The sequence below is a fragment of the Zea mays genome, chromosome 6 (genome assembly GCF_902167145.1).
Source record: "Zea mays cultivar B73 chromosome 6, Zm-B73-REFERENCE-NAM-5.0, whole genome shotgun sequence".
In the NCBI taxonomy this organism is placed as follows: Eukaryota; Viridiplantae; Streptophyta; class Magnoliopsida; order Poales; family Poaceae; genus Zea; species Zea mays.
Genome location: NC_050101.1, coordinates 161,179,765 through 161,202,797, shown reverse-complemented (window position 1 = coordinate 161,202,797; position 23,033 = coordinate 161,179,765). Strand labels below are relative to the sequence as shown.

General features: G+C 48.4%; 1 pseudogene; it reads right to left on the bottom strand.

Moving 5' to 3' along the window:
- Positions 1 to 4,749: 4,749 nt before the first annotated feature.
- Positions 4,750 to 5,157, bottom strand: LOC103631540 (succinate dehydrogenase [ubiquinone] iron-sulfur subunit 1, mitochondrial-like; annotated as a pseudogene).
- Positions 5,158 to 23,033: the final 17,876 nt, after the last annotated feature.

Here is a 23,033-nt window from a genome sequence, read left to right as displayed (position 1 = left end):
GGGGTCGGCTGCCCTTGCCCGAGGCTAGGCTCGGGCGAGGCGTGATCGAGTCCCTCGAATGGACCGATCCCTGACTTAATCGCACCCATCAGGCCTTTGCAGCTTTGTGCTGGTGGGGGTTACGAGCTTAGAATTAGGAGTCTTGAGGGTACCCCTAATTATGGTCCCCGACAATAGTCTCTCACCATCTATTCACTATAATATACAAAATCCGTGTCTATCTGTATTTATTTTAAGCTTCTAACGACCTTCCATGATTCCATCAGGTTCTTGCCAATTTTGTTACAACCATGTTCTTGGACAGAGCGAGGAAGGGGTGTTAATTGTTTGTTACAACCATCGGCTGAACGAAGTATTTGAGAAAAAACTATTAATATTTACAAACATGATTAATAAAATCAACAAAAAATTTAATAGTTTAGGTATGTGTCCGTGCTTTGCAACGGCACACAAAATATTCAGCAAAATATTAGTGCACAACAATTATATAGAAATGAAGAACACTTATATTATCACCAACTTTAATATCTAAAAAATTGTTTGCTAACAAATACAATGTTACACTTATACGATTAGTGGCAGCGGCATGAACACGTCCGAGAGTAGCCATGAAGTGAAACTATTTTGGTACTTCTCTCACAAAGACAGAAATATCTGAAGTTGTGTAATATGACATAACAGTTAACATGACCTTATGAAAAAAGATGAACCGAAATATGGTCTCCCGCAAGCCAAGCACGATCTCTCTCTCTCCTTCAACACGAGCAGAGTTCATCCCATCCACACCCAGTCGAGTCTGATAACATCGTCCAACTCCATTAGTGCTATGGTGCCATCCTGCGCAGCGAGCATGAATACGAAGAAGAGTGAGATCGACCTAGATGCCTCTTGTGATGCACAGAACTCCGAACCACCTACAATATAGCGTGTGAAAAAATATAGAATAAGATGAAACCAAAAGCAGGGTAAATGCATGTAGTTCTTTGTGTGAATGCACACCTCGTTTATAGAGTTCGGTGTATCCACAATCTCTGTAAAGGTTGGTCTTAGAGTGGATCTTTCTACCATCGGCTCTGTAATAATTCAGCGAGCATAGGATGTGTATCAGCGGCAATAGTAAGCCTCACATCATGCATGCAGAGGTATCGTATCTGCCAGAGGTAACTCTAAGCTTGAAGATGACTCAGCTGAATGTGAGTGAATCTGAATGAATTATGCAATTAAACAGACATTTTACTCTGCTTACCATTGCCTCTGGTGCAGCCAATGAAGCCACTGGTGTTTTCGGATCAAATGAGACTGGTCTGGGAAGATCAAGAACCAAGGCCTCGGCTAAAGTTGTTCTCCCTGCTAAGTCAACAAATAGTTTTGATCATAAAGATAGTACTGGGTTAAGCTCCCTTAAAGGTGCTCTTCTCGGCCTCGCTAGTTATGATTCAGATGATGACGACGATGCTGACACTGACAGCAAGGATAAGATGCCAATATCAAATTTATCTTCTAAAGATAATGCTGGTGATATAAATACTGAAGGTAAGGTGTAACCAAATGCTCACATTGCATTGCTTTCCAGAATTATTAACTTAGATGGATGATACAATTTTAGGTGATAAAAGCACTCTTGGTAAAAGGAATGGGAATCACAATGAACAGAATTCTTCACTTGGAAGTGCTCCATCAGGGGAAGATCTTAAATCTAATAATCAAAACTTTCAAAGGAGTGCGAATGCAGAACCTGAACAAATGCATATTCGTGATACAGAGAATGGGGAGTTCCGTTTCAAGGCCAAAACTTGTACTGAGCCAATGGGTGCATTTGACAGAATGGATGAGAAGGCAAATACGTATGCAGAGGTATATATCCAGAACAGAAAAAACCTCTTTTGGCAATAATGCCGAAAAGCACAATGATTTGGAAAGCCGTCACAGACATTCAGAAAAGAGCAGCACAGAGGACTTTGTTAATGAGGTGAAGGCTGATCATACAAAAGAACTCGAATATTCTAGAGCAGAAAAATATAATAACGATGACAAATACAGCATGTATGGAAATATTGACAAAAGGGGTAGCTGCAAGGAGGGAAAAGGTTCTGGTAGGGCTGCAAAGCATGAATCTGATACAAGGGAGCCACATTACAGAGGTAACTCTAAGCTTGATGGTGCAAAGTGAATTCGCAGCATGTAATATCATCTGGTGTATAGTAGCTAACCATTTCTTGCGCTGTCTGAAATGAATTTACATACGATCCATTTTTTAACTGGAGCACCCATGATTAGGAGTATTATTTATTGGCAATCTAATGATGGGCATAAATTTCTGATAAGAACCAGTGGAAGTTCTACAGTAACCAAGATGTACATGGTTCAAACAGAAGTCATATAAGCCAAAATGCGTACATATTGCAATGTGGACAACAATGCTCGCAGATTTCCTTCTTTTCCATTTGACCATCTCTTGACTTCAAGATCAAGAAATTCAGCCAGTCTTTGTATCCAAAAGTAAAAAGTTCATGGATAACAAATGTTATTTAGAAACAGAGGAATATGTTTTTCTTTCCTGATGACCAACTATCTTACATGTTTCTCAGCATGCTCCCTCTGCACCAGCATATCCCGCATGTTCTTTTCAGCAAGGGCTTTCGCCTGGAAATTGGTAATGATGAGGACTGCCATAGGCTAGGCAAACAAACAAGTAGAAGGCAACATAGCAATAGCATTGGAGTATACCGCTCGCTCAGATGTGCGTTGGTGCCTTTCCAATTTTGCTTTATGTCGTAGAGCTCACTCAACCTCGACTAATATAAATAGGGAACATGACCACAGCAAGTCAAGTCCCATGTTTCAAATAAGATAACACTATAGAAATATTACAGAAAATTGCACAGAGAAATACTTGAACTATTTTGCAGTAGGATATACTTCTAGCAATACCTTCAACACAAGAGGTCCATGCTTATTATAAGCTATCTTCTGAGATGATGCCTCATGTTGATTGTCCTGTGTCAAGAATGCAGATTAGAACAATATTTATTTTGTGTATGCAACAAAAAAATGCATGCATAATGACATCAGCTACCTGATTAGGTGCCTTAAAACTATCCTTGAAAGAGGACCTGAACTTCCCAATTCGCTCCTTTGCATCTGCAGCAGCTTTTGCCTTTTCAATTGCCCTCTCCCGAGCTTCAGCAGTTGCTCTCTCAACGGCTGCACGTTCTGCTTTCATTCTAGCTTCTTGAGTTTTCAATGGCCTTCTCCCGAGCTGCTTGAGCGGTTGCCTTTCTCTTCTTTCTCGTGGGCTTCTGCAGATGCTCTTTGATGTGCTGAGGTGATCCTTTCTAATGCTATTCTTTCAGCCTTAGCTCGAACCTCGGCGAATGCCCTCTCATGTGCTTCTCTTGTAGCTCTCTGAACAGCAAGCCTATCTTTTGCTCGCTCCATTTCCCGTTCCTTCTATTCTTCCAATTCTCTTCTTTGTCTCTCTTTATCTTGTTCCTTCTCTTTTCCCATTTTGTATTCTTTTTCTTTCTCTTCAACAAGTTTTACCTCCTTCTCGAGTTCTCCTTCAGCCTCTTTTATGTCATTCCTCACTTTAGTTCTCTGAACATTAAGATCCTCTTCTCTGGATTTTAGAATAGTTTCTGATGCAGTACCTTCTGCAGCCTTAGGTCTAATGTCACTGTCCAAGTAAAATGGTTGTTGATCCATGAACCTTATATTTGATATATTGTCTTCTCTTTTTCTTTCTTCCATTTCAAATCCAATATTTTCCCTTCTTCTGAGACTTCACAATTTTTCACTTGGAATTTTTCTACCTGCTTCTCCGCAATCCACTTCAAGATTTCCAAGAACAGGAGTGTTTTCATCAGCCTACTCAGCAGAAATAGACTGAGGTTTTTGAGAAAGATGTTGAATGCTACTGCATACTTCTGAAAACGAAGCTTGCATATTATTTGACATTGTGCTCATGTTCATGGCATAAGTTATTGTGCTCATGTTCATGGCATAATCAGAGCTCAAGCCAAATAACTCCTTTAACAACTCAAATGTAGGATATAGACAGGGCAAGGGTACCTATACTTGAATGGCCTTGGTCCTCGAGAAGATAGATTTCAGTGAATAAATAGAAACTGAAACACTAACATTAAAGGTTAGGCTATAGATCTACCAAGGGAAACACTAACAGGCTAATTACAAGTGGTGTCTGCACTTGAGGGGTGGTAAGGATAAATAGAAACTAAAACGTACTACAAGCATGTTTCTCAATTTATGATTATGATTTGCCTATCAATAGTGTATGAAGATAGGTAACAAATATATACAGCACACATAAATAATGTTTTCTTGGTATGATAACATGCCGCCAACTATAACATTTTTTAAAATAAACACAATTTTCTGGACTGGATTACCTATACACCCAGCATGGTCTTGAAAAGATAGCCAGAGCTCTGATCTTGACAATAGAGATGGTAAACAAAACATGATACACTACATGCACCAAAAATGGGATGGAATCAAATGGCCTATTGTCAGCTAACTCAGTCCCTGTCAGTTAGAACAAATCATTAGATGTGGTGCGGACTGGCGATGTAGATACAACTAAAACATATATTATTCTCCTTTTTCAAAAAAAACAAAAAAAGGAACAAGAATACATTATTTAGTTGCTGCCAATGTAAAATCACAATTATGGAACAAGAATACATCATTCAGCACCAACAAACAGATCCAGCATACACCACCCAACAATCATCCATCACAGTACAAAGGATGTGATGTGGCGGTGATGGTGGTATACCTGTTGGCGTGGAGCAGCGCGGCTAGGCCGAGGTACTCCTTCAGGTTCCACCAGTAGGACGGGCAGGAGGTGGAGCAGCAGGCGCAGAGGATGCACTCGTACATGCCGTCGAGCTTGGCCCGGTCGGCCTTGGTCTGCGGGATCTCCTTGCCCTACTGCGGGGGATGGTCCTTGCGCTTGAGCCATGGCTCGACGCTCTTGTACTGGTTGTAGAAGTTGTTCATGTCCACCACTAGGTCCATGTCCACCACCAGGTCGTTGACGACGAGCATGTGGGGCAGCGGCGAGACCGTGGACGCGGAGGAGGCGCCGAAGATCTTGGTGAGGCAGGCGAGGCTGTTGTCGTCGTAGATGTTCATTCCTTAGATTCCTCGTCCATGACAACAACGAATGTAAAATCCAACGAAATGTTTCAAAAAACGAAGGGATCAGGTGAGGGAATCATATTGCGGCGACGCGGTTGCTCACAGAGGGAGACGAAGGCGAAGCGGTGGTTAGGGCGTCTGTCTGAACGCGTCCATGCGCCTGACCACAGTCCGGGTCCCCACCGCCGGGGCACCATCAGCTCCTAAGGACTGCGGTGACGCGGTGGACGTGGATCCGAGGACGCTACGACAGCGGACTTCATCTTGGCATGGACCTCTCCGGGGAGGTGGGTCGACGGTAGCGAGTATGCCGAGTAGCGCGGTGCCGACGGTGGTGCGGGGTCCGACACCATCGGCGGAGATCTCGAGCGGGAGGGGGATGGAGACGGCGGCAATCTCGGGGGGCAGGGGCCGCAGAACTCTAGCCACGGCGTGTGGCAATGTTGGGGCAAGCGCGCAGCGAGGGGTTGTGGGGATGGGTAGCGTTGCCGGATCCCGGGGCGTGGACTGTGGGCGCGATTAGCGTCGCACTGCCGGATCCGGTGGGGAAGTGCGTGGACGGCGCTGGTGACGCTACAGCCTGCGGGGATGGGGCGGGCGCGGCTCGCCCGCGAGATTGGTGGGGGTGGTGGAGGGTGGAGCCGCATGGTGAAGCAAGGTGGATGCCCTCCTTACGGTCTTAAGGAGTAGTAAAGATATAGTAGTATAGATATAAATTGGACCAAGAAATTAGTGCACAAGAAAATCAAAATTACAACGCAAATACTAAAATTTCAAACAAAAATCTTGGAATAGTAATTACTCCCTCTGCTATACAAGTTATGGAATCAATCACTTTAGCTTTATCCTAAGTCTAACTTCTCTAGCTCTGACCAAGTTCACAGAAAATAAACCGATATATACGACATCAAATTAGTTTCATTAAATTATCCATAAAGTATGTCTTGAATGCCCGTGCATATATTTCAACTCTTTTTAGCGAAAGATACAGCAGGGGAGACCCCCCCACCACCCATACACATATTGTAAAGGAATTTTATTAATATAAAATAAGGGAAGCATGTGCAAAGACGTCTCAAACTATACCAAAAAACAACCAGAAAGAGAGGAACGACAAGACTGAGGGAGGCAAAAGGGAAAGCTAAGATAGAGAGTCTAAACAGAGCAAGGCAGGCCGATTACCATCACTGAATCTAAGTGCTTGAAGCTTAGCTTCCTCGTGGAACAACCTCTTCCAGGAACAGAAAGAAGGGCAACCTCCATCAAAGATGAGGTCATATTTCAACTTGTAGATGTTAATATATTTTTCTAAAACTTTTATCGAAGTTAGAGAAGTTTAACTTAGAACAAAGCTAAAGCGAACTATAATTTGTAAACAAAGGGAGTATTATATTCAGAGGAACATGCATTTAATCCTCTTAAAATAAAAAAATGCAATTCAATTGCATGAGATATGTAAGGAACAAAGACTCAGCTTTTATGCTCAAAGGTATATTATTCTCGTTAGTTCCAAATGTCACATGTAGCTTCTCAAATCCCAATATCAAACGGAATGCACAGACAATCTATCCAGTCTAACAACTCAAAAGTACATACCCTAATACTACAGGCCCCAAATGAACACATGAGGCAATGAGGAACTATGAAATGTGTTACACCATAAGTGAACCAATTTTGAAATACGTGTCTCACCATATTTGACCCAAAATTAATTTGACTGATCAGTCACTCAGGTAACTTTCATCATCTATTTGACTTGAATATGTATACTATTCAAGAACACCTAAAGCAAATATTGTAACTGAGTAAATTACATACCTGTCCAAAGGCACCTTTGACAAGATGTAGAGGCTTTTTATCATTGTTTTGGTCTTTTCCACCACAACTTCCTCTGCCTGTACATGGCATTCAACAGATAAGTATGTTGGTGTCACACATATAAGAATAGTTGATGGACAACATTAAAAACGAAAATATATTGTGATACAACATGCGAGATTGAAAAGGATCGCGCCGCCCCTCGTAAAAAAACAATAACAATCCGCAAAAGTCCAAAACCATCAGAACCAACCATTTCCACCGTCCATAACAACAACCACAATCTTCAGAAGTATCATGACCAGGGAAAGCCTGAGATCAGTATCACAATATGTGTTAGAATTATATATATAGTATATCCACAGTGCTAAAGTTCACATGTTTCGTAACACTACAGCATGCCAGCAAGCTGTCGGCTCAACATGCAACAAGAAAGACCAGCATGCCACATGCACCCATAGAGTGTCATGCAAAAAAACAGAAGCTCAATTCAGTGATAAAAGCGCACGTCAAATTCACATAAAGTGAGGGGAAGGTTAAACTAAGAATGAACTTTGGCCATACTAAAAACCAATGTTATCGAATCGTCTAATCATTCCTAGTCACTGATGACGTCAGTCAGTCCAAGACTAATCATGACATCACAATTAATCATGACTAATCATAGTTCATAGCTCATCGCCATGGCAGCGATCAGCCCAGCTAATCGTGAGTAAAAACCAATGTTATCAAATCATCTAAATCGATTCTAGTGACCATGAGACCGACCAGCCTGACTAATCATAGTGCATAGTTGATTGCCATGGCAGCGATCAACCTGCAAATCGTGATTAGTCATACGACTTGATAACATTGCTAAAAACATATTCTTGGACTATCCCTACAAAAGTGTGTTAGCAGAGGCCCAAGTTAATAGAAAATGACTTAAAGTCATCCTAATTTGGGTGCTCTAATCATGTACTCCAGCTCAGATGAACCATCCCTCTGAAAGCACATGATAGGCATGACTAATTCCACCAGTAGCAATAAACAGCTATCACTTGTGAGTAAAACCGAAAAATCTCTTGTTTGTGTACCTTGTCGGCAAACATCTGATGCAGCACCCTCACAACCTGCGCGCCAGCAGAGTGCCCCACAAAATGCACTGGGTTGTGCTCGTAACAAACAAGATAGTGCCCTGCACCAAATTAGAACAGCCATGTAAGAACTAATGGATAAATAAATTTCTGAAAGGCCATGGCCATGTATTGTGTTCTTTGGAATCTCCTACCTGTGTGATATATTCTCCCAAACCTGTTGTGGCTGCAAGCCTTGCTGTGCTCCTCGCTATAGTCCACCTGCCCACCCTTGAGGTAGTAGAAGAGTTCACGTGCCCTGCATCGCTAGGAACAATAAACTCTCAGCGATCTATATTCAGGGGAACATAATCTTTCTTGTTCATAGACATGCAGAAGATACCAAATCATAATAAAACATAATAATCTACTATTAAGGCGATTGAAAAAGTTAAAGCACCCACCTGTCATGGATGCTGGTGAGCGACCCCAAATCCGGCACGAGCACGCGGTCGTCCTTCTTGGCGAAGCCGCACTTGTAGACGCCGTCTTCAGCTGCTTGTCCCACAGCACCTGAAACGCAATGGAACACTGGAATCAGCTCGGCTGTTGGGCTGTTCTACACTTCTGCGTGCTGGAAAGGAGGAGGGGGGAATCAGATCCGCTGCTTGTTTGGTGGATTTGGAGTGACGAGATTGGAGGCTCACTGGGACGGTTGGCTTCCCGGCGTAGTTGGAGCTGGCGATCTCGTAGAGCTCCCTCACGCTCCGAGCGCCGTTGAGAGGGTCGGTCTCGATGCTAGGCTCCTCATCGGCGGCGGCGGGGAACACCCAACCCAGATGCCCGTCTCTCTCCTTGGTCCGCTCGAAGATGGGCTTCACGACCTACGGTTCTGATGCAGCGCATCACGGGGATCTGGAATCAATCCACTGTCGAGCGAACCCCCGATCCGGCTTGCCGGCTCGCGATGGCGAGGGCGAGGCTAGGGTTACCGATGTACCGTGATGCATATGGTGTGGTCGAGGCCCTTGAGCTTGAGGAAGGCGAGGCACCGAGACGCCCAGGCGCACGCGTACGAGACGTAGAGGTGGTACCACCCCGCCACGGCGGGGAACCGCCCGTCCCTGGAAATGGAACTCCGGAAGGTGGATGGCGACCCGTCGAAGGCGCCCGTGTCGGTGACCTCGTCCAGCGCCGACCGCGCAGTCATCTGACGCGCGCGCATGAGTCCATGAACATAGCAAGCGTGAATCAAGAGTCCATGACGACAGCATCTCGGTGTCGTGGGAGAGGATACCAGGGCAGAGCGACAGCGATAGACTCGAGCGGAAGGGGAGGGGGAACAGGGGCTCTTTGCTCACGCGGGACAGTTGCGAGATGAGGGCTGGCGGCCGAAGGCAGGTGGGAGAGGCCGTGTGGGATTGGTGGACAGGATCGGACGGCTAAGATCGCAGAACGGTAGAACGGACGGATGAGATTGCAGAATGGCAGAACGGCAGGCTACCCTTACAGCCTTAATAAGTAGTAGTATGTTCTTTATTACGGAGTACGACGCTCCGGTCTCGTCCACGAGGGGTTACGGGGGTCGACCCGCTTCCATAACGTTTGTACTGCTACCACTATTATTAAGGGTGAAAACAATTGGTAATAGTCGAAAAAAACCTCTCACTATTTTCACCTGCAAATTTTTTTTGTTTGGTTGAAATCGGTAAATAGGAAGTCAGAAACGGATAACGGCCGATAAATTCTGGTATATCGAAAATAGATAAATTCGAGCAAAAATAGCTCAAAATTAATCGGGAAACAAATTCTGGTATATCGAAAACAAATAAATTCGAGCAAAATAGCTCGAATTAATCGGGAAATAGTAACTGTAATCGAAAAAACTCACAATAAACAAATCCTAACCACACTATTGTTCATTCACATCCACATACAAGTCTCATTCATAAAAGTACACAAAACACAATCTTGTCCACATATAATTGGTCATACACTCATACATGTCCACTCTTAAATTTTAACACACAACACATAAATCTTAAAACACGATTATTTATTCACATCCACATACAAGTCACAACCACACAAATACACAATACATAGTCATGACCACACATAAATGATCATACATGTTTACTGAAGTTTTAACCACATAGTATATAAGTCTTAAACACACGATACATAAACTAAAAATCATGTGGCATGTCGTCTGGATCACTTGATATATCTTTTATGACATCTAAAACCCTAAAACCTAACGGGTATAGTTCTTGCCTCCTTGGTTGTTTTGTAGACCGGGAAAATACGATTAAAATACGGGAAAATATGGATTCTTCCCGAGAAATCCGCAAACGGACAGTAAATATGTTTCACTGTTTACTATACCGTTTCCGTAATAACATTTCTCGTTTTCGTCCTGTTTTCCGTATATCCCGAAAAAATCTAAAAACGGCCAGAAAAATCCGGTAAACGGTACCATAAATTTATAGAATTTTACCGACCATTTACATCCTTAACCACTATACCACAGGACCATCACAGATGCAGGCGGGCAGGGAGCCCGACCAGCATAACGGCGTCAAGTGTGCGGACTGAGGCTGTCCACACTCAACCCTAAATTTCGACTCCAAAATTTTATTGTAGCGATCAAGATTCTCTACTTGAAAGGGAATAGCTTACACCTTTTTCCTAATTAATTTTGGTAGTTGAATTGCCCAACACAAATAATTGGACTAACTAGTTTGATCTAGTCTATAAGTTCTACAGGTGCCAAAGGTTCACAATAAGCCAATAAAAAGACCAAGAAAGGGTTCAAACAAAGAGAGCAAAAGACAACCCAAAGGCACCCTGGTCTGGCGCACCGGACTGTCCGGTGTGCCATCGGACAGTGTCCGGTGCACCACCGGACACTGTCCGGTGCACCAGGGCACTTGAAGCTGAACTCGCTACCTTCGGGAATTTCAGAAGGCGCTCCGCTATAATACTGTCCGGTGCACACCGTACTGTCCGGTGTGCCAGCGGAGCAACGACTACTTCGCGCGCAACGGTCGACTGCAACCACATTCAATGCGCTACAGTGCGCGCCAGAGTCAGAGCACGCGCAGTTGGCGCACCGGACAGTCTACAGGACCTGTCCGGTGCACCACCGGACAACCCAGAGGTCCCACAAGTCAGAGCTCCAACGGTCGAACCCCAACGGCTGGCTGACGTGGCTGGTGCACCGGACAGTGTCCGGTGGCGCACCGGACTGTCCGGTGCGCCATGCGACAGCACACTTCCAACGACCATTTTTGGTGGTTGGGGCTATAAATACCCCAACCACCCCACATTCAATGGCATCCAAGTTTCTATATTTCTACACCTTACAAGAGCTATAGCATTCATTACAAGACACACCAAAGAGATCAAATCCTCTCCCAACTCCACACAAAGCTTTAGTGATTAGAGAGAGAGATTTGTTGTGTTCATTTGAGCTCTTGCGCTTGGATTGCTTCTTTTCTTTCTCATTCTTCTTGTGACAAACTCAATTGTAACCAAGGCAAGAGACACCAATTGTGTGGTGGTCCTTGCGGGAACTTTGTGTTCCGTTTGATTGAGAAGAGAAGCTCACTCGGTCTAAGTGACCGTTTGAGAGAGGGAAAGGGTTGAAAGAGACCCGGTCTTCGTGACCACCTCAACGGGGAGTGGGTTTGCAAAGACCGAACCTCGGTAAAACAAATCATCGTGTCTCACTCTTTATTTGCTCACGATTTGTTTTGCGCCCTCTCTCTCAGACTCATTTGTTTTTCTAACGCTAACCCGGCTTGTAGTTGTGCTTAAGTTTATAAATTTCAGCTTCACCCTATTCACCCCCCCTCTAGGCGACTTTCACTACTCTATCTCATAATTTTTCATAGCCATACTTACCCTAAATATCTATCCTATATGAACTACCACATATTCTATTATTTATTTTTTACCTACCTCTTGTTTATACACAACTGTGAGTCAATAGGAAGAAGAGAGATTATCCAGTTGGAGGAAAGTGTGCGCTTGATGTAGGGTTCTCCTAGCCAATCATAAACTTGTGGTGGTGTTTTCAGTCCACCTACAGGTGTTCTCAGCGCTGTAAATATTTGATGCTATCACTATACATGTTACTAAATTTGAGGCACTTGGATCACTTGGAGATGTTGCTTTAGCTTGTAAGCTTTGATTCTCAGTTCATTGGTGATGTATTAATTGATTAGAATTATATTTATAGGCTCCCAAAGCCCAAATAGTCGTTTGAAAACCACTACCAAAGTTACACAGATTCTAGTCACATCAGACATGTCTAGTGGTGTACCATACATGGCACCGTTTGGCATTGTCCCATTAGTAGCCGTTCTGAAAAGTTATCAACTGTCAGGCAGCATCGGACACATCCAGTGCACTAGACACACCACGACAGTTGTATCTCTTCATTTGGCCTTTCTAAATTTAATATCTTGATCCTATAACAAAACACTTAGCAAACTAGTTACACCAATAACTTGTGATGGTCATCAAACACCAAAAGTCAATATAGAATTGGTCCAAAGCCAATTTTCCTTTTAGCTCGGTCTACCGAGAAGAACTGGAAACCATTCCGATGAGATTCTTTGCACCTCTCAACAAGACTCATCAAGAGTAGGAGGATAGGGTATAATTGGTCCAAAGCCAATTTTCCTTTTAGCTCGGTCTACCATTCCGATGAGCTGTAGTCCGATGTCATGAACTAAGATGGTCTCATTTCTCTGATTAGCATATTTTCACTTCTGGTGGTGGTGGTTTGTTTCATGTGTAAATTGTATCGTAGCAGGGTTTTCCGGTGTCATTAGGCATCGTTTTGTGCTAAGTTTATATTAGCGCTAAAAAATGCATCAGCTTCTCTTGGCGCATACTACCTTGATGGAATGCGTCTCAACTCTTTGTGATCATCTTGCAGGAGCATTGCACTTGTTTATATCAGTGTTTGTAAATAAGGAATATCACTATGTTTTTTTCAGTTTTCAAGAATATTCAGTCCCTGGAGGTCTGCGGTGGGTTGATTACTGATGCTGGCGTGAAGAACATCAAGGTCCTGAAAGCTCTGACGTTACTCACTGTTTCACTGTTTCGGGTAGTTTGATATTACCCGAACCCGTACCCGAAATTATGGGTACCCGAAATTACGGGTACGGGTTCGGGTATAGATGTTTGTCGGCGTTTCGAGACAGGGGGGTCCCTAAGCCGACGAGTGAGTGTGCTGCGTGCCCCAGCCCAGATGGGTCGAGCGCGTGGGCGAGCGCGAAGGGGGGAGAGGCGAGGCGGCCGGAGTCGAGCGTGAGAGAGGTGGAAGTCCCGCGGCCTTCGTGTTCGTCCCGCGCCCAGGTCAGGTGCGCTTGCAGTAGGGGGGTTACAAGCGTCCACGCGGGTGAGGGAAGCGAGCGGCCCCAAGAGAGCGCCTGTCCCGTCCTCGGTCCCGCGCGGCCAACCTTCTCTGAGAAGGCCCTGGTCCTTCCTTTTATAGTCGTAAGGAGAGGATCCAGGTGTACAATGGGGATGTAGCAGAGTGCTACGTGTCTAGCGGAGGGAGAGCTAGCGCCCTAGGTACATGCCAACGTGGCAGCCGGAGAGATCTGGGCACCCTGCTGGCGTGATGTCGTGGCTGTCGGAGGTGCGGCGGAGCCTGATGGAGGGACAGCTGTTGGAGCGGTCGAGTCCCTGCTGACGTTGTCCTGCTTCCGTAAGAGAGCTGGGGGCCGCCGTCGTCATAGAGCTTGTGGAGCGCCATCATTGCCTCTCTAGCGGAGCTGGCCGGATGAGACGTCGGTCTTGTTCTCCGTGACCCGAGTCGATTCGGGGAGGGATGATGATGGCGCCTCCTGTTGACGTGGCGGTCTGTGCCCTAGGCAGGGCGACGTGGGGTTTCCTCCGAAGCCGAGGTTGAGTCTGCCTTCTGTTGCCGTGGCCGAGCCCGAGCCAAGGGGTCGGGCGAGGCGGAAGTCGTTCGGCCGAGGCCAGGGCGGAGTCCGAGCCCTGGGGTCGGGCGAGTCGGAAGTCGTTCGGCCGAGGCCAGGGCGGAGTCCGAGCCCTGGGGTCGGGCGAGGCGGAGTTTCGTCGTCTTTCGGGTCTTAGCCCGAGTCCGAGCCCTGGGGTCGGGCGGAGCGGAGTTCGCCGTCTTCCGGGTCTTAGCCCGAGTCCGAGCCCTGGGGTCGGGCGGAGCGGAGTTCGCCGTCTTCCGGGTCTTAGCCCGAGTCCGAGCCCTGGGGTCGGGCGGAGCGGAGTTCGCCGTCTTCCGGGTCTTAGCCCGAGTCCGAGCCCTGGGGTCGGGCGGAGCGGAGTTCGCCGTCTTCCGGGTCTTAGCCCGAGTCCGAGCCCTGGGGTCAGGCGGAGCGGAGTTCGCTGTGGCGCCTTTGGCAAGACCTGACTGCCTGTCAGACTTACTCTGTCGAGTGGCACTGCAGTCGGAGTGGCGCAGGCGGCGCTGTCCTTCTGTCAGACTGGCCAGTGGAGCGGTGGAGTGACGGCGGTCACCTCGGCTCTGCCGGGGGCGCGTGTCAGGATAGAGGTGTCAGGCCACCTTTGCGTTAAATGCCCCTGCAATTTGGTCAGTCGGTGTGGTGATTTAGTCAAGGTTGCTTCTGAGCGAAGCCAAGGCCTTGGGCGAGCCGGTGATGTGTCCGCCATAAAAAGGGGGCCTCGGGCGAGACGGAAGTCTCTCGAGGTCGGCTGCCTTTGGCCGAGGCTAGGCTCGGGTGAAGCGTGATCGAGTCACTCGTGTGGACTGATCCCTGACTTAATCGCGCCCATCAGGCCTTTGCAGCTTTATGCTGATGGGGGTTACCAGCTGAGAATTAGGCGTCTTGAGGGTACCCCTAATTATGGTCCCCGACAGTAGCCCCCGAGCCTCGAAGGGAGTGTTAGCACTCGCTTGGAGGCTTTTGTCGCACTTTTTTGCAAGGGGACCAGCCTTTCTCGGTTGCATTTCGTTCCGGTGGGTGCGCGCGAGCGCACCCGCCGGGTGTAGCCCCCGAGGCCTCGGAGGAGTGGTTACACTCCTTCGAGGTCTTAATACTTCGCTTAACGCTTCGGCTGGTCTGGTCGTTCCCTCATGCGAACTGGACGTAGCCCGGGTGCACGGTCGGGGCCCAAGCTCTCGGGCTGGTATGTTGACGCTGTCAACGATTTGGCCGGAGCCAGTTTTTGCGAGAGCAGCCCCCGAGCCTCTGCACAGGGCGAGAGGACGATCAGGGACAGACTCGGCTTTTTACATACGCCCCTACGTCGCCTTTCCGCAAGGAGGAGGGGGGGAGTGCGCCATGTTACCCTCGATGGGCACCGAACATGGTGTCTCCGGTGAGCTGCAAGCGGGTAATCCGAGTGGACGTCCGTGCCCCGTTCGTTGGGGGTCGGCTAGGGGCCCAGAGGCACGCCCAAAAGTACCTGCGGGTGATTTGCTGGACCCGGTCCCCTGGCGACGGGGTCCGAGGGCTCGATGCCTCCCTCCGATGGGATTCCGTTACAAGATCGTTCCCGCTGGTCTCGGAAATGTCCTAGGGTACCTCGGGAGCGCAGCCCGAGCCTCGGTTATGTATCGAACGTACCCCTGGTCATCCCTCGCTCGGTGTCTGAGGCGACTGTGAACCCTTCGGGGGCCAGCCTTCGAACCCCTGATCAGTAATGGGCGCGGAGCCCGAGTAGCCTGAGGCGGCCATGGAGCCCTTCGGGGGGCTGGCCTTCGAACCCCTGACCAGTAGTGGGTGTCGGGCCCACGCGATCTGAGGCGACTGTTGAACCCTCGGGGGGCCAGCCTTCGAACCCCTGATCAGTAATGGGGGGCTCGGAGCCCGGTTCCTTCGCGGAGAAGGATCCCTTTCGGGGTATCCCCCTTTCCCGGTCCCTGTCGCAAGAGATAGAGAAAGAGAAAAACGGAAAAAGGATACGAAATCGGATGACGTGGCGTACCTTTTCTGACGCGGTTATTACGGCGAAGGTGAAGCGTCGCGCGCTCCTCCTACCCGAGGCGCCGCGTGTCCCGCCGCGGAGTTAATGCGACGGGGCGAGTGGTTGGTGGAGCGGCCGTTGCGCGCGCGCGCGATCCGTTCGAGGAACGGGTCACGGGTGCACCGTCTTCACGCCGTGAGAGGAGGCTCTCTTGCTGTCTCAGGATGGGACGTGAGCCTGGCTGACGACGTGACCGCTGCGCCCGCCCGCCTGCCACCGCTATTACTGCCGGCCCACTTTCGGTCGCTTTGACCGATGCGCCAGTCTGGCGCTGTTGGGTCGCCTCGAGTCGTGGCATAGGCTTCGCAACCGAAGAGGCGCGATGGTGGCACAAGTGGCGGTGCGGTTGCTTGCATGCAGCAACTGGCGCGCCGGTTGCTCGACGCGTGGGCCTGGGTTCCAAGCTGGCGTGTCAGAAGTCGGAGAAGCGCGTCCATCTGGTGCGGTTGCATGCCGCCTGCATGGCTGCCCGCCCCTTCTGCCCGTTGGTCTGGGCGAAAATGGGGGGTCGCCTGTAACCGCTGGACGGTCGTGCGCACCATGCGCGGCGGTTTGGCTTCTTCTGCCCTGAGCCGGCTTGCATGACGTGCGGGACCCAGCCCCCGAGTCGCAGGGGAGGGCCTTGGAGCGTGTTGGAGAAGACTCGGCCCGCGGCGCCTGGGGGCGCACGTAGGGGGAGTTGCCTTTAAAAGGAGGGGGGCTCCTTTCGTAAGGCAACCATGTCTTCTCCCTCCCTTAAGCGTCGGGTCTTCCCGTCTTCCAAGCCCCCGGATGGGGGGTATCCGCCGCCTTTCCGCCTCCTCGTTGGAGGAACGCAACTCCATGGGAGTTGGTACCTCTCAGCCATCGTTCGGCTTCAAGGATTTTCATCACGCTGCCCGGCCGCTTCCCTCCGCCGGCGGTCACCCGAGATGGCGACCTCCAGCTTGATGGTGGGGGAAAGCGAGCCGGGCTGCGGCCTCTGCCCCTTCCTCAGCCTCAAGGATTTTCATCACCAAGGCTGGGGAGGGGAGAGTGCCGAGTTGGGGCCGGCCCCTGCGTGGGCGGTGGCCCGCTCCTTCACTCAGTGATGGGGGGAGAAGCGGGCATTGCCCGTGGCGTCCGGCAGCTGCAGCGTGCCTGGTCTTCAGCCGCGAGTGGCTTCGGGGCCACTTGCGGCGTCGGCGTCTGCCACGGCAGCCGGAAGAGGTTCTTCCGCCGGCGCGGCGGCCGGGACCGGCCACGGGCTGACCTCCAACTTCTACGGCCTTCTGCCCGTCCTTGCCTCACGAGTTTTGGCATGGGCGGGGGCCTCCTGGCAGCGGCATCCACCCTGAGGTCAGTGTTGCCGCTGTTCGGCCCCCCGGAGCAGAAGTCGCCGTCGTCGCCACTGCTGGAGCAGGCGACTGCGCGCCGTTCGTCGGCCTTCCGTCGCTCCGCAGGCCTTCCCCCTCGGAGCGAGGTTGTTCGTACCTGCGGAGGGGGAACCGGAGTTCCGTTTGTAATGGCACTTCGAATGCCAGTGGTCCTCGTTCATTGCGGCTGTCGAGGCCTGAACGTGTATGTAATTTTGGCACGGAGCCGTGTTTTTTCCTCATTTTCGAGCACTAAGTCTCGCCTGTTGATTATCTGAACCGCTTTACCAAGCATGAGTTGCCCCGTGTCAAGGTGGCGGGTGAGGTATCCGTATCCCGGAGGCGTAGGAATCCCTCGGCCCGTTCGGCCTTGTCGTCTGGGGCTCCTCTAGCTTAGTTGAAGAGACCCCTCGGCCGCCCTTCGATGGGCCAAGGCCAGGGGTAGCGATATCAGTATGAACAGAGGCGGAGTTGGCTCGAGAATGGGAACCTGGTTGGCCGGAGCCTATCCGTGTTGTCCGTCAGCGGGGCCGACGCCAAAGTCGATCAGTCGAGGCCTCGGATCGGGCTGGCGCCCTTGGGAGCCGGTTGACCGAGGCCCCAGGGGTAACCGGTTGAGCCGCCTGCTCGGGCCGGATTCCCGGAGGAGCCCCTGCGCCGCGGCGCCGCCCGAGGCTGGGTCGGGCTTTGCTGAAGACGTCGTCGATGCCGAGGGTGCTACGGCTCCCTTCGGAGTGAAGACCTGAGCCTGCAGGATCAGATCATCTTGTAGCGTGTGCTTTCTGCGGCCGCCGAGGTCAGAAGAACACGCCCTCGCCGCGCTCGCGAAGCTGCGTCTTTTTTCCTCCTGTCCCGAGCATCTGGATTCTGTCGGTAACAGGGATGTTTGTGTGAGCGAGAGTTGCTTTTCGCGGAAGGGACGAGTGAGGTATCTGTATCCCAGAGTGAAAGTCGCCTAGAGGGGGGGGTGAATAGGGCGAAACTGAAATTTACAAATATAAACACAACTACAAGCCGGGTTAACGTTAGAAATATAAACGAGTCCGCGAGAGAGGGCGCAAAACAAATCACAAGCGAATAAGTAAGTGAGACACGCGGATTTGTTTTACCGAGGTTCGGTTCTCGCAAACCTACTCCCCGTTGAGGAGGCCACAAAGGCCGGGTCTCTTTCAACCCTTCCCTCTCTCAAACGGTCCCTCGGACCGAGTGAGCTTTCTCTTCTTAATCACTTGGAACACAAAGTTCCCACAAGGACCACCACAAGTTTGGTGTCTCTTGCCTCAATTACAAGTGAATTTGATCGCAATGAAAGAATCAAGAAAGCACGATTTGAAAAAGCCAAGCGACAAGAGCGACAAATAACACACGGATCACTTTCTCTCTCAAGCCACTAATCACTAATGATCTCTTTTCTCAATTGTGAAACTTGGAGAGATTGAGGTTTTGAATGTGTCTTGGAATGGATTGCTAGCTCTTGTATTGAATGTTGAAGGTTGGAATGCTTGGATGGATTGAATGGAGGTGGTTGGGGTTGTATTTATAGCCACCAACCATTTCCTAGCCGTTGGGCCATTCTGCTGAGCGCGGACGGTCCGCCCTCCTGGTGCGGACGGTCCGCCCCTGTAGATCAACGGCTGAAAATGCAACGGTCAGCAGTAACGGCTATATCAACGGCTATATTGCATTTAATGCGTCGTCAGATGTCAGACAGAGCCAGTCGCGGACGGTCCGCCCACCTGGTCCGGACGGTCCGCGAGGCCGCTATAATTCATTTCTCCGAACCCGTTACCTTCGGGTTTTTCGGTTTCTCACCTACCGGACGGTCCGCGCTAGAGGCCGGACGGTCCGCGCAAGGGCTCGGACGGTCTTTGCTTTTCCTCCGGACAGTCCATAGCACAGACTTGGATTTTTGCATTGGTTCTGGCCGAGTGACATCCTCGTGTCGCGGACGGTCCGCCGCAAGGGCCCGGACGGTCCGCGCTTGGCCTGTTTTTCCAAAAAGCTTCTCCTGTCCGGAATAATCTACGGTATTCCGGACAGTCGAATTAGTATAGTTGTAGATGAACCTTTGGCACCTGTAGAACATGTAATCTAGAGCAAACTAGTTAGTCCAATTTATTTGTGTTGGGCGATTCAACCACCAAAACTATTTAGGAACTAGGTGTAAGCCTAATTCCCTTTCAATCTCCCCCTTTTTGGTGATTGATGCCAACACAAACCAAAGCAAATATAAAGGTGCATAATTGAACTAGTTTGTATAATGTAGGTGTAAAGGTTGCTTGGAATTTAGCTAATATAAACACTTACAAGATATGCATGGATTGTTTCTTCATTTTTAATATTTTGGACCACGCTTGCACCATATGTTTTGTTTTTGCAAATTCTTTTTGTAAATCCATTTCAAAGATCTTTTGCAAATAGTCAAAGGTATATGAATAAGAGTTTGCAAAGCATTTTCAAGATTTGAAATTGTCTCCCCCTATTTCAAATGCTTTTCCTTTGACTAAACAAAACTCCCCCTAAAAGAGATCCACCTCTTAGTGTTCAAGAGGGTTTTTGATATACCATTTTTGAAATACTACTTTCTCCCCCTTTTGAACACAATAGGATATCAATTGAAAAATATTCAACACTTAAGTTTTTGAAATTGGTGGTGGTGCGGTCCTTTTGCTTTGGGCTCTTACTTTCTCCCCCTTTGGCATGAATCGCCAAAAACGGAAGCATTAGAGCCCTCGAAGTGTTTCCTTCCCCTTGGGTCATAAATAAATGAGTTAAGATTATACCAAAGACGAAGTCCTTTTGCTTGGTGCTCATGATTTCTTCCCCTAGAATGGAGAGTTGCTTGGAGCGACGGCGAAGGATGAGTTACATAGTGGAAGCCTTTGTCTTCGCCGAAGACTCCGATTCCCTTTCAATACACCTATGACTTGGTTTGAGATAGACTTGAAAACACATTAGTCATAGCATATAAAGAGATATGATCAAAGGTATATAAATGTGCTATGTGTGCAATCTAGCAAAAGAAATTGCGGGAATCAAGAATATTGAGCTCATGCCTAAGTTTGGTAAAAGATTGTTCATCAAGCGGCTTGGTAAAGATATCGGCTAATTGATCTTTAGTATTAATGTATGAAATCTCGATATCTCCCTTTTGTTGGTGATCCCTAAGAAAATGATACCGAATGGCTATGTGCTTAGTGCGGCTATGCTCGACGGGATTGTCGGCCATTTTGATTGCACTCTCATTATCACATAGCAAAGGGACTTTGGTTAATTTGTAACCGTAGTCCCGCAGGGTTTGCCTCATCCAAAGCAATTGCGCGCAACAATGGCCTGCGGCAATGTACTCGGCTTCGGCGGTGGAAAGAGCGACTGAATTTTGCTTCTTTGAAGCCCAAGACACCAAGGATCTTCCCAAGAACTGGCAAGTCCCCGATGTGCTCTTCCTATTGATTTTGCATCCCGCCCAATCGGCATCCGAATAACCAATCAAATCAAATGTGGATCCCCGAGGGTACCAAAGCCCAAACTTAGGTGTATAAGCCAAATATCTCAAGATTCGTTTTACGGCCGTAAGGTGTGATTCCTTAGGGTCGGATTGGAATCTTGCACACATGCAAACGGAAAGCATAATGTCCGGTCGAGATGCACATAAATAAAGCAATGAACCAATCATCGACCGGTATACCTTTTGATCCACGGACTTACCTCCCGTGTCGAGGTCGAGATGCCCATTAGTTCCCATGGGTGTCTTGATGGGTTTGGCATCCTTCATCCCAAACTTAGCAAGAATGTCTTGAGTGTACTTCGTTTGGCTAATGAAGGTGCCCTCTTGGAGTTGCTTGACTTGGAATCCTAGAAAATACTTCAACTCCCCCATCATCGACATCTCGAATTTCTGTGTCATGATCCTACTAAACTCTTCACATGTAGACTCGTTAGTAGACCCAAATATAATGTCATCAACATAAATTTGGCATACAAACAAGTCTTTTTCAAGAGTTTTAGTGAATAAAGTAGGATCGGCCTTGCCGACTTTGAAGCCATTTGCAATAAGGAAATCTCTTAGGCATTCATACCATGCTCTTGGGGCTTGCTTGAGCCCATAAAGCGCCTTAGAGAGCCTATAGACATGGTTAGGGTACTCACTGTCTTCAAAGCCGGGAGGTTGCTCAACATAGACCTCTTCCTTGATTGGTCCGTTGAGGAAGGCACTTTTCACGTCCATTTGATAAAGCTTAAAGCCATGGTAAGTAGCATAGGCTAATAATATGCGAATTGACTCAAGCCTAGCTACGGGTGCATAGGTTTCACCGAAATCCAAACCTTCGACTTGGGAGTATCCTTTGGCCACAAGTCGAGCTTTGTTCCTTGTCACCACACCATGCTCATCTTGCTTGTTGCGGAAGACCCATTTGGTTCCTACAACATTTTGGTTAGGACGTGGAACTAAATGCCATACCTCATTTCTAGTGAAGTTGTTGAGCTCCTCTTGCATTGCCACCACCCAATCCGAATCTTGAAGTGCTTCCTCTACCCTGTGTGGCTCAATAGAGGAAACAAAAGAGTAATGTTCACAAAAATGAGCAACACGAGATCTAGTGGTTACCCCCTTATGAATATCGCCAAGGATGGTGTCGACTGGGTGATCTCGTTGGATTGCTTGGTGGACTCTTGGGTGTGGTGGCCTTTGCTCTTCTTCCTCCTTGTCTTCCTCATTTGCATCTCCCCCTTGATCAATGCTATCATCTTGAGGTGGCTCATTTGCTTGATCTTCTACTTCATCAACTCGAGCTTCATCCTCATTTTGAGTTGGTGGAGATGCTTGCATTGAGGAGGATGGTTGATCTTGTGCATTTGGAGGCTTTTCGGATTCCTTAGGACACACATCCCCAATGGACATGTTCCTTAGCGCGATGCATGGAGCCTCTTCTTCACCTATCTCATCAAGATCAACTTGCTCTACTTGAGAGCCGTTAGTTTCATCAAACACAACGTCACAAGAGACTTCAACTAGTCCAGTGGACTTGTTAAAGACCCTATATGCCCTTGTGTTTGAATCATAACCAAGTAAAAAGCCTTCTACAGTTTTAGGAGCAAATTTAGATTTTCTACCTCTTTTAATAAGAATGAAGCATTTGCTACCAAAAACTCTAAAATACGAAATGTTGGGCTTTTTACCGGTTAGGAGTTCATATGATGTCTTCTTGAGGATTCGGTGAAGATATAACCGGTTGATGGCGTAGCAGGCGGTGTTGACCGCTTCGGCCCAAAACCGGTCCGGTGTCTTGTACTCATCAAGCATGGTTCTTGCCATGTCCAATAGAGTTCGATTCTTCCTCTCCACTACACCGTTTTGTTGTGGCGTGTAGGGAGAAGAGAACTCATGCTTGATGCCCTCCTCCTCAAGGAAGCTTTCAATTTGAGAGTTCTTGAACTCCGTCCCATTGTCGCTTCTTATTTTCTTGATCCTTAAGCCGAACTCATTTTGAGCTTGTCTCAAGAATCCCCTTAAGGTTTCTTGGGTTTGAGATTTTTCCTGTAAAAAGAATACCCAAGTGAAGCGAGAATAATCATCCACAATAACTAGACAGTACTTACTCCCGCCGATGCTTATGTAAGCGATCGGGCCGAATAGATCCATGTGTAGGAGCTCCAGTGGCCTGTCAGT